The following is an 18296-nucleotide window of genomic DNA, read 5'->3' as shown; positions in this document are numbered from 1 at the left end:
CATGCCTCCTTCTGAACACCAACGTGCACAGCAACAGAGAGAAAAGCTTGTTATTTTATCTTCCGGGCAGAGAGAGTGAATAGCAGACAGGTGGCTGTGGGGTGTAACAGGCTGGTCTACAAAGAGAAGAAAATGTTTCTCTCCAGAGGTTCCTGAGCTTCACTTTGAGTTCTGCCACCTGAAGGGGAAAATGCCAATAAATTTACATCATCATTAAATTAGCATAAGATTATTCTGATGATCTCATTGTTCAGTATAGATGGGGCAAAAAAGGAAACCAATAATCTTGAGAGAAGTCATATCTCCAGTTGCACTGAAAGATGAGCTGTGTGTCATTAAATATCAATAGATACAGATGAGAAGATAAAAATAGATTTTCCTTTACATTAGCTGAGCAGAGACTAAAAAGCACTAATGAAAAAGCCGCTTGCTCCAACCAGTCACCACATGATGCCATACAGCGGGCAGAACCAGACAAGCTGCCTCTGCAAAATCACTGACACTGTTAAGCTTGCCAGCGAAGTCTTTCTTTACATCTAACCTTTAACAACATGAAAGCATTTACATTCTGTCCTCACTAAGTTACTGTCTGCACACCGTCTCCTCACAATGTGAGCTGTCTCTTTTAGTTTTCTCTCATTTAACTTAGGACATGTATATGAACATCGCCAAGGGAGATATTTTCCAGCTCTAATTATTCTCCTAACTAGAGAGACTCTCTGGGTCAGGGAAAGAAGTTTCGTACAGGCCACCTGTTAGATGTCATGTCTCGGTTCTCCGATATCAGCTTTGTGGCAACCTGTCATTCTCAGCTATCCTTTCTCCCACAGACATTTTTCTTTTCCCTCCTTGATCACCCTCACTTTCTCCTCACCTCCCGTCCCAAGAAGAGAGATTTGAGTCTGATATTTTCTGACACTGTAAACAGTGCAGGGCACATGTTGCACATTACAGACTTGTGAACAGATGGTCAGTTGGACAGAACATATTGACCCATAGTTTACTGAGAGAAAGGAAAAGATTATAAGTAAAATCATGAGGTTAAGGCACAGGATATTGGTTTTTTCTATCAAAATAAGTATTTTTTATAATAGCACAGTGAATCTTTAACTAAATACCAGAGGCTTTAAAATATTACAAAGGTTTCCTAAAGCCATTGTGTAATATTCTTGCTATAATTTAGACAGCATATGTATATGTTCAAGTATTCAACTAAGTGTAACTGCCTATCTTGGAAAAATCAATATGGAATTGTGATGAGGTGGTAAATGGGGAGAAAGAGTGATGACTCGTTGTCCTGTTTATATATTTAAACCTGAGGAGAATATACAGAAGAGAAACTCTTCTCCATTCCACTCCTCAAAATCAACCAAAGACTGAATAATTTAGAGATTAAGTACCAATGCACTTAGATTAAAGAAATGTTTTAGGGGTCAGATATCTGTATCTGTGGCTTTTATCTTAGGTCCAGTTACTTAGTAATAAGTGGCAGAAATCCTTGTGCAAGTGACTTAGTGAAAGAGAAACCTGAGTGATCAGGCAGGGGCAAAAGCTATGCAGAGATGTGTTTTCAGGGGAAATGTAACCCCGGCCGAGGTTACTAGGAGTTCTGGCACATAGATTACACTGGACAAGGTCCTGAGTTGTTATGCTCTCCATAAATCAGTCAAGGGCTTACTGGTGGGACATAATCTTCTAGGAATCTCCCTGTAAAGTAGTTCCCATTAACCAAGGATGAACCTCAAGAGAAGAGTGCAGGTTTGAATGGTTAGTACCAACAATCAACAACCTGCAATAGCTAGGGCAGGGTGAATCAGACCTGCAAAAGTGATCTGAATGGGCATGAACTGCATTTGCTACAGGAACATTTTCCAATTCAGTTTAACCCAACAATTTTTGGACATTCAATACTTTCAAGAAATAAGTATAGATCATACAGAAATTAATAAAAATATGTAATTTCTAGTTTCAAGGAAACAAATATGTACATAACTATCCAACTATGATCTGAATTTTTTCCAGGTTTTCTTATTTATTAGTAGGTGACATCAACAAATTACATTGGCATATGTGGTCTCTCCACTCTGATCTAAGTCTGTTCTCGATAGTGTCAACAGGTGAGTCACAAAAAAGTTGGGTTCACTTTTCTTGTCTGTCCTTACTTGAAAAGGTATTTCATCAAATCTCAAGGCTTTGAAATCCACCTGGTAACTCCCACGTCTATATTTCAATTTGAACATGTCTCTTCACCTCTAGAGTCAAATATTCAAATGCGTATTGTGTATCTCCTTCTTGGATATCTAATAGGAACCTAAAACTAAACAAGTCCAAAAACCCACCATAGCCACTTCCGACCCACCTCCAGCTACTTTTCCTGCAGATTTCCCTATCTCAGTAATGATGATTCCAACAGGCTAACAAAATTAGACTCATCCTTAATTACTCTGTTTTTGTAATACTTGTATCAGCAAACTATATCCACTCAACCTCTGATATATTTAGAATCAAAACTCTTTTCTCACTTTGACTGCTGTTACCTTGGCCTAAGTGGCATCAGATATCAGTCCTTTCCTGGATTATGGCTAGACTACTAAATGGTCCCTACTTATTTTCTTTAACTTTCCTCTCCCTGACCTCACTCCCCCACCCCCACCACTACCTATAGTCTTCTGTCACCACAACAGCCAAAATACAAACACTATCATATCAATCCTTTGCTTTCACCATTTCACTTGTAGACAAAAACAGTGTCTTTCAATAGCCTACACAGCACTCTATGACTTGGTGCAATTACAATATCTGTCAGAATGGGCTATAAAGGTTTTTTTTTTTTTTAATTTATATTGTAAGTTAGCCCCTAAGTCATTCTACAAGTTGAAGCTCAGAAAATGAGCCAGTGCTAGCTCTAGAAACCTGGCAATTAATGGACCTATGCGCTTGTACTTAAAACTATGTGAGTGATTATCATTACGTTTGTAGAAAAATAAGTCAGAAGACAAGAGGTTTGGCACAGAACTGCAAGAAGAATCCACTTTTCACAGTTACGTGACGGTTTGAAGGACAAGCTTGGGAAATGGAGAGTAGATACTAGGGATCAAGAAAAGTGTGATTAAAAAATTTTAAAAAGTGTGATATCAGGAAAGCTATGAATTATATGGAAAAATGACACATCTCTAATCTTAAGAAGCTAGTATTCAACCCTTCTCTGTGAACTAATTCAATGACTGAATTTCTTGATCTTGCACTGGATGTATTATACAATCATTGACATTTTAAAATATAATTATAAAAGCTAGACTATTCTCTGTATGTTCTGTAATATCACAAGGTCAAGTAATGGCAATAATGATAATGACATTACACTTATTGAATGCCTATCACAGGGACATCTATCTCAGCAGTTCCTACTTCCATGCTTTTTCATGGCCAGTTCTTTGAGAAATGCTTTGAAAATGCCTAGTTATTTGGCATTTATGCCTATTGTAAATAACTTTGATAGTCTTAGCAATCTTACATTTTCTGTTCAAGGAGAAAAATGATCATGATGTTTAACCTATATAACTTCTGATTTCTTGACCACTGAATAACAGATTTTTACAGTTTTTGCAATGTATGAAAACTTAGGAAATTTTCTATATACTTTAAGGTATCAGTGAATCAACACAGGAATTTAACTAAGCTCTTTAAAATAGAATTTTATGTGTGTGTGTGTGTATATATATATATATATATATCTTACACAGTTGTGATGAAAATTAAGAGAGATGATATATTACAGTATATTTAGCAAAGGATAATTGTTGTATAGGCATGATTATTCATTTGTCAAAGAGATGTTATGATGCATACAGAGTTAGAGCACCCTCGGATGAGCAAAAGGGTAAATATGACAAAGATGATTTATCCTATGACTAAATCTTGTTCCTCAAGATGTTTTCATTCTAGTATTGGAAGACCAGAGTAACTTCAGCCTAAGTAGAAATATACTAAATGCAAAACTCAGATGGAAAACTCCTTAAAGATGGGGACCTCTTCATGTTCACTATGATTTCTTCAGTACTCAGAAATAGTACTTGAGAGGTGCACTCAGCACTTACTGAATAAATTGGTGAATATAAATAAATAATAAAGACAATAGAAATAATGGATGAAACAGGTCATAATAAACCATATTCAAATGTAAATAAAAGACAGTATTATGAATCTTCAAAGGAAAGAAAAATCATTTCTGAATAAGAAGAAATAATTAAGCTCCATGGAGAAATGGCATTTGACAGGATTAGGGAAATTTTAACAAGTAAAGATTAAAATTGTTTTTAAGATGGAGAAGTGATGAAAGCGAAGGGCAAAATTTCTCATGTTTCGCATATATTAATAGTATATAATCGGAGAGCTATAAATGACAAGGTTGTTTTAATAAAGGTTTAGATCAGAACATGTAGTCTAAATTTGCAATGTAAAAGAAAGCTGATTTTCAACATTTTAATACACTAAGAGATATTAAACTAAGCATTTGAAAAAGTAGTCATGCTGTGGTGAAAAGATAATTTGATTAAAAGTTAAGACATTTTAAATTAGTCATATTGGATAATTAGAAAAATAACATTGACTAAATGTTGACTAAATAGGGCCTTTCACTCCCACTGGAAAACCTATTAAGGAAAAAGGCTATAAACTATGAGGAAATGTTTGCTATTTGTCACTGTTTAAATAACTACCGCATTGACTGAAATGTTTAAAGAACTAAATATTTTTCCACAGTTGCAGCCACCTGGTGAGTAGCTAACAGTTAGACAAAGGCAACCTTAAGGAAACATATTTATCACTACACCCCATGCAGTTCCAGTCATAAAGAGTTCAACTCCAAAATGGATATTTCCCTTAAGCTGTAAAATTCGGTTTCAGAGAAAAGCTCCCTAGGGGAATTAAACTTTCTTTTTAAAAAATTGATTTGAGTTTAATAGTTATTCAATTATGCTGTTGTTCAGTAAACTTTTATTAAACCTGCATATGCCTAACACAAGTCCAGGCACAATGGGGGTAAACAAGATAAAACTTCACATTATTATAATAGACACTTAAAATAGAAACATTGCATCTACACTTGATTGCAGAGAAATTCAGAGGGACATTTTCTAATCATTTATACAGAGATAAAAAAATTTTCTTTATTACATCTATTTTGATTCCAGTGCCAGAAACATACATAAGTGGCAATTAAACACAAAATTATGGCCTGCATAACAATCCATTTACTTTAAAGATAAATGAGATTGGAGATAAAGTCACACTACATTCAGATCTAAAAATACTTTTCATTGCTTTCCCAGGTTTTGTCAAGAAAGCTTCTTATATAATTTTATTTAATGTATACGCTTATTGTAGAAAACCTAAAATATACAGATGAGTATAAATCATAAGATAAATTACCATAGATCCAACTTCACGAAAATAACAGTGTCAATGTCTTAGATTTTTTCTTAATAAGTTCATCATTTAAACTATCTAAAAAATGGAAATAGAGTAAACTACCTTTGTTTTAAATATTTCTTTTTTGCATGATATAAAGAGAAAGATGAAGCCCTTTCTCACAAGCTCCAGTTCATCTTCAGAAGTCACCCTCTTCTCCCTTTAGAGATGGGTATAATATTCCTGTCTTTTCTCTGAACTTACTCATCTCTCTCCATTTCTCCTTATTCTCTGTTTTCATCTCTTTATTTAACAATCTGCAAGTGTGCTTTTGTCTTTAATAATAATGGGATCATACTATGCACAATGGTCTGAAACAATTTTTAAGATATTGACAGTATGTTATTTCAGTATATAAAGATTCAATTTATCCTTTGTAGTGGCCACAGTACTGGAACACCAGTAGCCACTGCTTCTGGTGTTCCAGTACTGTGGCCACTGCGGAGTTTTCCAAATTTGCTGGCATATTGAGTGCAGCACTTTCACAGCATCATCTTTCAAGATTTGAAATAGCTCAACTGGAATTCCATCACCTCCACTAGCTTTGTTTGTAGTGATGCTTTCTAAGGCCCACTTGACTTCACATTCCAAGATGTCTGGCTCTAGGTCAGTGATCATGTTATCGTGATTATCTTGGTCATGAAGATCTTTTTTGTACAGTTCTTCTGTGTATTCTTGCCACTTCTTCTTAATATCTTCTGCTTCTGTTAGGTCCATACCATTTCTGTCCTTTATCGAGCCCATCTTGGCATGAAATGTTCCCTTGGAATCTCTAATTTTCTTGAAGAGATCTCTTGTTTTTCCTGTTCTGTTGTTTTCCTTCTATTTCTTTGGATTGATCGCTGAGGAAGGCTTTCTTATCTCTCCTTGCTATTCTTTGGAACTCTGCATTCAGATGCTTATATCTTTCCTTTTCTCCTTTGCTTTTTGCTTCTCTTCTTTTCACAGTTATTTGTAAGGCCTCCTCAGACAGCCATTTTGCTTTTTTGCATTTCTTTTCCATGGGGATGGTCTTGGTCCCTGTCTCCTGTACAATGTCACGAACCTCCATCCAGAGTTCGTCAGGCACTCTATCAGATCTAGTCCCTTAAATCTATTTCTTACTTCCACTGTATAATCATAAGGGATTTGATTTAGGTCATATCTGAATGGTCTAGTGGTTTTCCCTACTTTCTTCAATTTAAGTCTGAATTTGGCAATAAGGAGTTCTTGATCTGAGCCACAGTCAGCTCCTGGTCTTGTTTTTGCTAACTGTATACAGCTTCTCCATCTTTGGCTGAAAGAATAGAATCAATCTGATTTTGGTGTTGACCATCTGGTGATGTCCATGTGTAGAGTCTTCTCTGAAAAAGGTCAGTCTTCATTCCAATCTCAAAGAAAGGGAATGCCAAAGAATGCTCAAACTACAGCACAATTGCACTCATCTCACATGCTAGTAAAGTCATGCTCAAAATTCTCCAAGACAGGTTTCAACAATATGTGAATCGTGAACTCCCAGATGTTCAAGCAGGTTTTAGAAAAGGCAGAGGCACCAGAGATCAAATTGCCAAAATCTGCTGGATCATGGAGAAAGCAAGAGAGTTCCAGAAAACCATCTATTTCTGCTTCATTGACTATGCCAAAGCCTTTGACTGTGTGGATCACAATAAACTGGAAAATCTGAAAGAGATGGGAATCCCAGACCACCTGACCTGCTTCTTGAGAAACCTGTATGCAGGTCAGGAAGCAACAGTTAGAACTGGACATGGAACAACAGACTGGTTCCAATTAGAAAAAGGAGTATGTCAAAGTTGTATATTGTCACCCTGCTAATTAACTTATATGCAGAGTACATCATGAGGAAAACTGGGCTGGAAGAAGCACAAGCTGGAATCAATATTGCTGGGAGAAATATCAATAACCTCATATATGCAGATGACACCACCCTTATGGAAGAAAGTGAAGAGGAACTCAAAAGCCTGTTGATGAAAGAGAAAGAGGAGAGTGAAAATGTTGGCTTGAAGCTCACCATTCAGAAAACAAAGATCATGGTACCTGGTCCCATCACTTCATGGGAAATAGATGAGAAAACAGTGGAAATAGTGTCAGACTTTATTTTTTGGGGCTCCAAAATCACTGTGGATGCTGATTGCAGTCATGAATTTAAAAGACGCTTACTCCTTGGAAGGAAAGTTATCACCAAACCAAATAGTATACTAAAAAGCAGAGACGTTGCTTTGCCAACCAAGATCCGTCTAGTCAAGGCTATGGTTTTTCCCGTGGTCATGTATGGATGTGAGAATTGGACTGTGAAGAAAGCTGATCACCAAAGAATTGATGCTTTTGAACTGTGGTGCTGTAGAAGACTCTTGAGAGTCCCTTATACTGCAAGGAGATTCAACCAGTCCATTCTAAAGGAGATCAATCCTGGGTGTTCATTGGAAGGACTGATGCTAAAGCTGAAACTGCAATACTTTGGCCACCTCATGTGACGAGTTGACTCACTGGAAAAGACTCTGATGCTGGTGAAGGATTGGGGGCGGGAGGAGAAGGGGATGACAGAGAATGAGATGGCTGGAATGCATCACCGACTTGATGGGCATGAATTTGAGTGTACTCCGGGAGTTGGTGATGGACAGGGATGCCTGGGGTGTTGTGATTCATGGGTTCACAAAGAGTCGATGAACTCTTTCACCGACTGAACTGAACTGTTTATGATATGGATACCTCACAAATTTATTCAACAATTCTTTCACTGTTAAATGTCTAATTATCAATGTTCATTATTACAAATAATGGAATAATAAATATACAAATGCATAGGAAACTTTATGGCCATTTCTGGAATTAGTGATAGTCAGATATGGTTATTCCTTTTGAAAATTTTAATCAAAATGTTGAAATTATATTAGAAACATATTATTTTCCTTTTTATTTTATTCCTCAATCCTATATACATTATTTATTAAGATTCAATTATTTATTAGGTTTGATGTTAAATGCTGCAGATATATTGTTAAATAAAATACAATCTAAGCTGATCAAGTTTGGAGGGGGAAACTTTGGGATCTAAATAGGTACTTTTGCAAAGAATCGCAAACACGTCATGGAAGGAAAAAAAACAAAACAAAACAAAGAAACACCTAAGCTAGTCCAGAGGAATCAAAGAAATTCTGCTGGAAATACTTTTAATTTGGTCTAGTGAGAGCTATTCAAGTGAGGTTGGGTTATAAGAAAATAACCTAATAAGAATAAAAAAGCATATATTAGGTGGTGAAAATTCAGGGCTCCCCTCTAACCATTTCTGGGCATGATCATACTTGTTTTCACCCTAATGAGAACCCTAGGGCATTCTGCTGGTGCACCCTATATGTATGCATGCTAAGTCGCTTCAATCGTGTCTGACCCTTTGTGACCCCATGGACTGTAGTGGTCTAGGTTCCACTGTCCATAGATTCTCCAGGCAAGAATACTGAAGTGGGCTGCCACGCCCTCCTCCAGAGGATCTTTCCAACCCAGGGATCCAACCTGAGTCTCTGATGTCTCCCACATTGACAGATAGGCTCTTTGTCACTAGCGCCACTTGGGAAGTTCCCTCACTTGGGTCTGACTCTTCTGATAAAAAAGGTCTTAACGTGAGCAGGTGACACCATCCTTATGGCAGAAAGTGAAAAAGAACTAAAGAGCCTCCTGATGGAAGTGAAAGAGAAGAGTGAAAAAGTTGGCTTAAAGCTCAACATTCAGAAAACTAAGATTACGGCATCTGGTCCCATCACTTCATGGGAAATAGATGGGGAAACAATGGAAACAGTTGGTGACTTTATTTTTTGGGCCCCAAAATCACTGCAGATGGTGACTGCAGCCATGAAATTAAAAGAGGCTTATCCCTTGGAAGGAAAGTTATGACCAACCTAGACAGCATATTAAAAAGTAGAGACGTTACCTTGCCAACAAAGGTTCGTCTAGTTAAGGCTATGGTTTTTCCAGTAGTCATGTATGAATGTGAGAGTTGGACTATAAAGAAAACTGAGCATTAAAGAATTGATGCTTTTGAACTGTGGTGTTGGAGAAGATTCTTGAGAGTCCCTTGGACTGCAAGAAGATCCAACCAGTCCATCCTAAAGGAGATCAGTCCTGGGTGTTCATTGGAAGGACTGACGTTAAAGCTGAAACTCCAATACTTTGGCCACCTGATGCGAAGAACTGACTCATTGGAAAAGACCCTGATGCTTGGAAAGATTGAACGTGGGAGGAGAAAGGGACAACAGAGGATGAGGTGGTTGGATGGCATCACCAATTCAATGGACATGAGTTTGAGTAAACTCTGGAAGTTGGTGATGGACAGGGAAGTCTTGTGTGCTGCAGTCCATGGGGTCGCAAAGAGTCAGACACAACTGAGCAACTGAACTGAACTGAACTGAAAGTGAGCAAATATCTACTGGAAAAACAGTGAAATTAGAGCTATTGGAAGGAACACACTGGTTTTGTAGTGGTGGAGGGAGAGAAAGCTCAGTAGCTGCAAAGGGAACATCTTAGACCCTGAGATGTATTACAGCTAGAGGAACATTAATGCTATCTGACTTTCAGAAGCTCCTTCACCCCCAACCTTTCTAACAAAGGAAAAACCCTGTGAGGCTCTCCCAAATGATTTCAAATATTTAAGTTTAACTACCCCAGTGTTACCCATCCTTCATTAGATGACTCTGACTTGACCATGATTTAATTACCACCCTTCTTATCTTACTGAGAAGTATATCCTCAGTTACTTGGGGGAGCTTCCAAAAGGGAAAGGTAGCTCATTATTTATGTCAGTTATCCATGCAATGGGGATTATCCAATAAGAAAAAGGAAAAAAAGGTTATTTAATTTTTCCTTGACTTTAGCTGATACTACCAATTTGCATGATTTTCAAGTCAACATCAAATCACTGACTAGGGTTATTAGGGGTGTTGAACTCACCCTGCATGTTTCCCTTGCTGGCCAAGGTAGTGACTGTGAAATTACTAACACATTCTTCTGTACCTAAATTGAAGAAGTTAATACATAAACATTAGGAAGGTCAGTACACAAACTTAAGGAAAAACCCATTTGGATTTCTAAGTTAAACTCTTGTGGTTTATGGGATTTCTTAAGCTTGTGGGGTCTGGGAACTTGACTTTGAGGTCAATACTACAAGTTGGTCTCATCCTAATACTTGAAGCATTGTTAGTAGTCTTAATCAAATGACCTATCAGACAAAGTGAATAGGTTTGGTGTCAGTCTCTGTTGGTCAGATTTATCAAAGTGGCCAATAGAGTATTGTATTTATGGGAAATTCACCTGAAACCAAGACAGGGGCCACTCTACAGTCTAAATCACATTGTTCGACTATCTGGCATCATCCAAGGCTTCTAGGCAAACAAAAATATTCCCATCAAGGTTAACATTCCAAAAGCTTAGAAATTATCTCCCAGAAGTAAAGGTTAAAATTTTTATTATGCAATATCTCACTTTACTCTATGATTGACTCCTGTCTTCAATATGTTATGACCCTGAAAAATTAGCCATCTATGATTTTGAAAATTGGTTATCTTGTCATTGTGTGACATGTCTGGTAATTACCTCTAAGATAGATTCTTTTCATTTTGGGGAAAATTTATCATTTATATTGAGACTTCATATAACATATGATACACATTGTTTTACATCTAGCACAGAACTTTGTGTGTAATTTTTGTTAATTAAAGTTATTCTAAATGAATAAGAGCATATATTGTATTTCTGCTCTACCATGAACCAAAGTCTAATATCACATGTGACTGCAACTAGACATTTATAAAAATGGGAGAGATAAAAAGGGAAGTCCCCTGAAATAAGCAAATGAGGAATGGAAGAACTTCTCTCATTAAGAAAAGGGAGAGAAAAATCTCAACAGAATAGGATATTTTGCTAGTAGGTACGTGTTACAACTTATATGAACAGCATGCTATAAACTGTGTTATACTGAAAGAGAAATAATAAATCAAGAGTAAGTCAGGCAAAAGAAGACTGTGTGATCTCATGATGCCTTCAAGGTAGCTGAGGTTATTTGATGGATAGCTGACCTTTCAAATATAAGGTAAAGAGAATGTACTTCTTATTGGTATTTTGCTCTAGGTTTAAGCTTACTGATTTTTTTTTTTTATCTCCGAAGCCAAGTCATAGAGAATAAAATTGAGGTTGTAAAATGATCTTTAGCTTAACTACTAATTCAACTCTATTCACAAGCCAATTGAAAAACTATAAAATATTTTGGGCGTTGAGATGGTGACCTTCTTATCAGGCTGCCACAGTGCACTTCATTTCTCCATTTCAGTTCACTTTATAGATTCAATATTGAAGCTAAGCAGTATATTTACAAAATACTTAAAGTTACCAGTGTCAAACTGATTATCTTTGAGTTATGCTCATTTCCATTGCCTTTCAGAAGTTAATTCTGCCCACACTTTTAATGTCCTGGAATCTTAATCTTCTTGAGATTTTCATGTTTTATTTCCTTGTCATTTGAGTGAGAGAGTAAATTTGGAACTCAGGCTAAATCAAATCTAAGTGATGACTATGTATATCCCATACGTATGTCATCCCCTATCTGTTCTGTTCTGCTCAGTCACTCAGTCGTGTCCGACTCTTTGCGACCCCATGGACTGTAGCCTACCAGGCTTCTCCATCCATGGGATTCTCCAGGCAAGAATACTGGAATGGGTTACCATTTCCTTCTCCAGGGGACCTTCCCGACCCAGGGATCGAACCCGGGTCTCCCGCATTGGAGGCAGACGTGTTAACCTCTGAGTCATCAGGGAAGTCCATGTCATCCCCTACACAGCTAAGGAATTAGAAACCTACCTGTCCCATGTAAGAGACATATGAATTAGATGGATTATAATCAAGGTAATGTGTGTTCTCAGTCTCTCTGTCCTGTCTGACTCTGAGGCACCATGTACTGTAGCCTGTTCATGGAATTTTCCTGACAAGAATACTGGAATGCCATTTCTTACTCCAGGAGTCTTACTGACCCAGGGATTGGATGCACGTCTCTTGCATGTCTTGCGTTGGCAGGCAAATTCTTTACCACTAGCACTACATGGGAAGCCCATAACCAAGGTAAATTTCATGTAAATTACACATAGATGATTATATTTATCTGCTGTAATAAACTAATTTTTAATCATTGAAAGAGAAAGTGAAAGTTGCTCAGTTGTGTCTAACTTTTTCCGACTCCAGGAATTCTCCAGGCCAGGATACTGGAGTGGGTAGCTTTTCCCTTCTCCAGGGGATCTTCCCAACCCAGGGATTAAACCCTGGTCTCCCATATTGCAGGCAGATTCTTTACCAGCTGAGCCACAAGGGAAGCCCAATTTTTAATCATTAAGCAATTTAATAGACTATGGTTTATTTTACTATTTTTGTGGCCTCTGTATATCACTTTAGAGATAGATATGATTAAATAAATGGATCATATTTATGTTACAAATAGACTAAACTAGCTTATTAGTGCTCTGGATCTCAAAATAAAGCAGAGATTTAAATTATTTAGTGATTCTAATCCATGTGCATTGACTAAACATGGTTTATGGTCATGACAGGAAAGAACAGTTAAGAAAAAAAAACTCCATCTAAAAATATATATTCATTTAATTGAAGAAGTCAAAGTTATTTATATACTCTTTAATTTTGTTTTACTGTGGTGAAATATATATAACAAAATATACCATCTTAACTATTTTTAAGTGTACAGTTCAGTATTATTAAGTACATCTATGTTGTTGCACAACCCATCTTCAGAACTCTTTAGTTTTCAATAATGAAACTTGATAACCATTTAAGGGGCTTCCCAGGTGGCACAGTGGTAAATAATCTGCCTGCCAATGCAGGAAATGCAGGTCTGATCCCTGGGTTGGGAAGATTTCCTGGAAGAGGAAATGGCAACCCATTCCAGTATTCTTGCCAGGAGAATTCCAAGGACAGTGAAGCCTGGAAGCCTACAGTCCATGGGATCACAAAGAGTTGGACATGACTGAGCAACTGTTCATGCATACCTGCTAAAAATTAACTCCATTCCTTTTTCCCTCCAGCCCCTGGCAACCACCATTTTATTCTCTGTGTCTATGATTTTGATTATTCTTTTTCATATAAGTGGAATCATATAATATTTCTCTTTTTATGGCTGGCTTATGTCACCTAGGAAAATCTTCCTCAAGTTTCGTTCATTTTGTAGCATATTAGGATTCCCTTTACTTTTTTAAGGTTGCATAATATTCCTTTGCATGTATATACCACATTTTATTTAACCATTCTTCTGTGAATGGACACTTGTGTTCTTTCACATTTTATCTATTGTGAATGATGCTGCTATGAACTCGGGTGTATAAATAAATCTTTAAGATTCTGCTTTAAATCTTTTGGATATATACATAAGTGGAATTGCTGAGTCATATGGTAAATCTTTTTTAAATTTCTTGAGTCTCACCATACTGTTTTCCACAGTGCTATCCCATATTACATTCCTACCAGCAGGGCACAAGTGTTCTAATTTCTCCATATTCTGACCAAAACCTGCTATTTTCACTTTTTGCTAATAGTCACCCCAATAGGTGTGATGTACCTCATGTAGATGGTTTTAAAAAAAAATACTTTTGATGAAAAAACAATACTTTCTTGGCTCAACTTCTCCAAATTTCACCTACTAGAAGAAATTTCTGTCAAGTTTGTTATCAATTTTGAAAAAAAATTTTGCAGACCTGATCTTTCAATTAAATATCTTTCCTTCCTACAATGAAATACAAGGATTTGGTTTTTTCTCTTATTACAGATACACATGCACACGTACACACACACATTGTCCCTTTACCCTTTTCCTGATTAGGTTTATGTCTCCAATTTTGTTCACAACAATTAAAAGTTTACATTATTTATTATTTGTGCTTATAGCAATAGGCAAAGTTTACATTATTAATACAATGTAAATATTTTCACAGCTGAGTCAGGTAATGTGAAAAGAAAGTGTTAGTTGCTCAATTGTGTCTGACTCTTTGAGACCCCATGGGCTATAGCCCTCCAGGTTCCTCTCTCCATAGCATTCTCTAAGAAAGAATACTGGAGTGGCTTGCCATTCCCTTCTCCAGGTGATCTTCCTGACCCAGGGATCAAATTCTGGCCTCCTGTAATTCAGGCAGATTCTTTATTATTTACATGGCACTCACTATCCTCAGGTTATATATCTGTAGATATGGAGAGCTGACTAAGGGATCTGAGCATCCATGGATTTTAGTTTGTATAGGGTGTTTTGGAACCAGTCCCCTGTGGATTCAAAGGGGCAACTGTATTTTATTTCCCACCAAAACTTTTAATTTCCCTGGAATTAATAACTGGGACATTTTTGTTTGTTTAATTTCATAAGAATTGGTTGTAGTTGATTATCAAACTTTCACAGAAACATAAATCTTTAAGAAAAATTTGCTGAGTACCTGCTAGATTGCTAGGTACTACTCTGAGAATCTGCAATATAACAGATATAACAGTATCCATAAGAAGCTACTTGACCATTTGGAGCTTACTTTCTGCTTGGTGAGACAGATAATAAACACTACTATAATAAACAAATGTACTACCAATAATGTCAAAAGGGCTGGAAACTGTAGGGGGGAAAACAGGTAAGCATAATATGCAATTTTTGCTATTAATAGGGAGCTGAGACAGGCCTCCTTGGAAAGCCAAATTTGAGAAGATGTGAAAGGAGTGCAGGCTTCAAAGTAGACAGCGAAATAAGGAAGGATGCCTGGCATGTTGGAGATACATGTGTAGCAAGAACTGAGGAAGTGAGGAGGTGAGGGGGGAGATGAAGTTAGGAAATGGAGCCCACCTAAGAGTTTGTCTTTCATTCTGAGGGAAAGAAGCTTTAAAGTATTGAGTAGAGAAGTCATAATCTGATATCTGTTTTAAAAGAATCTTCTGTGACAACCTAGAGGGGTGGGATGGGGTCGGAGGTGGGAAGGAAGTTTAAGAGGGAAGGGACATACATATATCTGTGGCTGATTCATGATATGTGGCAGAAACCAATACAATATTGAAAAGCAGTTATCCTCCAATTCAGTTCAGTTCAGTTCAGTTCAGTCGCTCAGTCATGTCCGACTCTCTGCGACCCCATGAATCACAGCACGCCAGTCCTCCCTGTCCATCACCAACTCCCGGAGTTCACTCAAACGTATGTCCACAGAGTCGGAGATGCCATCCAGCCATCTCATTCTCGGTCGTCCCCTTCTCCTCTCGCCCTCAACCTTTCCCAGCATCAGTCTTTTCCAGTGAGTCAACTCGTCGCATGAGGCACTGCAAGGAGATCCAACCAGTCCATTTTAAAGGAGATCAATCCTCCAATTAAAAATAGATAAATTTAAATTTAAAAAATACAATAGTAAATAAAAAGAATCTTCTTAGCTGATGTGTTGAGAAAAATGGGTACTATTTGGAGGGGAGGTCAGAAGAGGGCAGGGTAGAACAGGAAGAAGAATTCCCTGGTGGCTCAGAGGTTAAAGCCTCTGCCTCCAATACGGGAGACCTGGGTTCGATCCCTGGGTTGGGAAGATCCCCTGGAGAAGGAAATGGTAACCCACTCCAGTATTCTTGCCTGGAGAATCCCATGGGCAGAGAAGCGTGGTAGGCTACAGTCCACGGGGTCACAAAGAGTCGGACACGACGGAGTGACTTCACTTACTTAACTTACAGTGAGTCAGGTGAGATTCTTGGTGGTTCTGTTGTTCACATACATCAGGAACTCTGTGCATTTTGTGTTTTTCTTTAATCATTATTGCCAGTACTTTCGTAGCTTCCTGGTGGCACTAGTGGTAAAGAACCAACTTGCCAATGCAGGAGACAAAAGAGAGGTGGGTTTGATCCCTGGGTCAGGATCATGTACTTTAAAAAAAAAATGACTTTCCTTGCCTCTCTCTCAAAAACCTACTGAAATATTTGTTTCATAGAAATGAAATCATCAAGAAAGAAGAAGATTTTGAATAGTAAACAGTACATCCATTGAAGGCAAAGGGCATCCTGTCGATGACGGTGAACAGAAATTCCAGTAAGAACACATATGTGAAGCAATCCATTCAGACTGCTTAATGAAGGCCAGGAGGGCTGTGTGTGCTCAGTCATGTCTGACTCTTTGTGACTCTATGGACCATAGCCCACTGGGCTTTTCTGTCCATGGGCGTCTCCAGCAAAGAATACTGAAGTGAGTTGCCCTTCCCTCCTCCAAGGGATCTCAACAGAGGAATAGAAACTATAAAAAATAATCAATTTGAAGCCTGAAAATATTTTTATTACAGTCTCACATTCAATAGCTACCTTGACTGAGTAAATAATTCTAAATAGAAAATTAACTCCTTTTAGAACTTTGAAGAAATTGTTACTTTGCCTTCTGACTTCCAATGTTGAATTTTCATATCATAGCAAAGGGACCCCGGTGTGACACTTTTCCACCTCCTTTTCTTCCATATTGTATTTTTAAAGAAAAGAAACAAATGTTTTAATCTCTGGGAAATCTTCTAGTATTATTTATCTTTAATAATTCCTTTCTTTATGTTTTCCCATTTATTTGTTTGAAACTTTTTTAGATATTAGACCTGCTCTACATTTGTAATATTCTTATTCCTGTTTTATAACTTTTTATTTGGTTCATATCTTGAGAAATCTCCTCATATTCATGTCAACTGAAGATATTGTTTCCTTTTTCATTGAGGAGAATTTTTTAAAAATTTAAAGATTTTTACAAACTCATACTTAACAACAATTTACTCTGATCCTACCATCTGGTCCCATCTGTTTTGCCTGTTGTCTGTGCTATGGATGAATTACCCATACTTCTATCAAAGATTCCATATCCTTTCACACACTCAAAGGTGCCAGTCAATTCTCTGTCAATTCTCCAATATTTTGCCTATATAATTTTTTTCATTCTCCACAGGATTATTATTATCAGTGTATTATCACACTATAATTTACCTTATCTTAAAATGGCTTGATCCTACTATCCTCTCCAGGACCACTCATTTTCTGTGCCTTTACAGGAAAAAAAAAAAAATCTCGGAAAAATTGTCTACACTAATTGCTCCATTTTCCTTTATCTCCGTCTTTCCTGCTGCTACTGCTGCTGCTAAGTCACTTCAGTTGTGTCCGACTCTGTGTGACCCCATAGACGGAAGCCCACCAAGCTCCCCCTTCCCTGGGGTTCTCCAGGCAAGAACACTGGAGTGGGTTGCCATTTCCTACTCCAATGTGTGAAAGTGAAAAGTGAAAGTAAAGTTGCTCAGTCGTGTCTGACCCTTAGCGACCCCACGGACTGTAGCCTACCAGGCTCCTCCATCCATGGGATTTTCTAGGCAAGAGTACTGGAGTGGCTTGCCATTGCCTTCTCTGCCTTTTTTCCTAAACCCATGCAAATTTGGCCTTTGTTGCGAATAAGTCACTTTTTGCACTTGTTACCACTGCTCTTGTTGTCAGTGACCTATTTTTTGATAATCTCAAAGGTCAGTAATTAGCATCTTTTAATGAACTCCGGGATGGCTGGATGGCATCACCGACTCTGTGGACATGAGTTTGAGTGTACTATGGGAGTTTGTGATGGACAGGGAGGCCTGGCGTGCTGTGATTCATGGGGTCGCGGAGAGGCGGACACGACTGAGCGACTGAACTGAACTGAACTGAACTGAATGAACTCCGGGAGTTGGTGATGGACAGGGAGGCCTGGCGTGCTGTGATTCATGGAGTCGCAAAGAGTCAGACACCACTGAGCGACTGAACTGAATATACAATATTACTTATCTTATTTATGGCCTGCA

This window comes from Moschus berezovskii, chromosome 4, assembly GCF_049115385.1.
Source record: "Moschus berezovskii isolate FMDL1 chromosome 4, NW_MosBer_1.0, whole genome shotgun sequence".
Lineage (NCBI taxonomy): Eukaryota > Metazoa > Chordata > Mammalia > Artiodactyla > Moschidae > Moschus > Moschus berezovskii.
The sequence above is the reverse complement of the archived record's forward strand: the minus strand, read 5'-3'. Positions refer to the sequence as shown.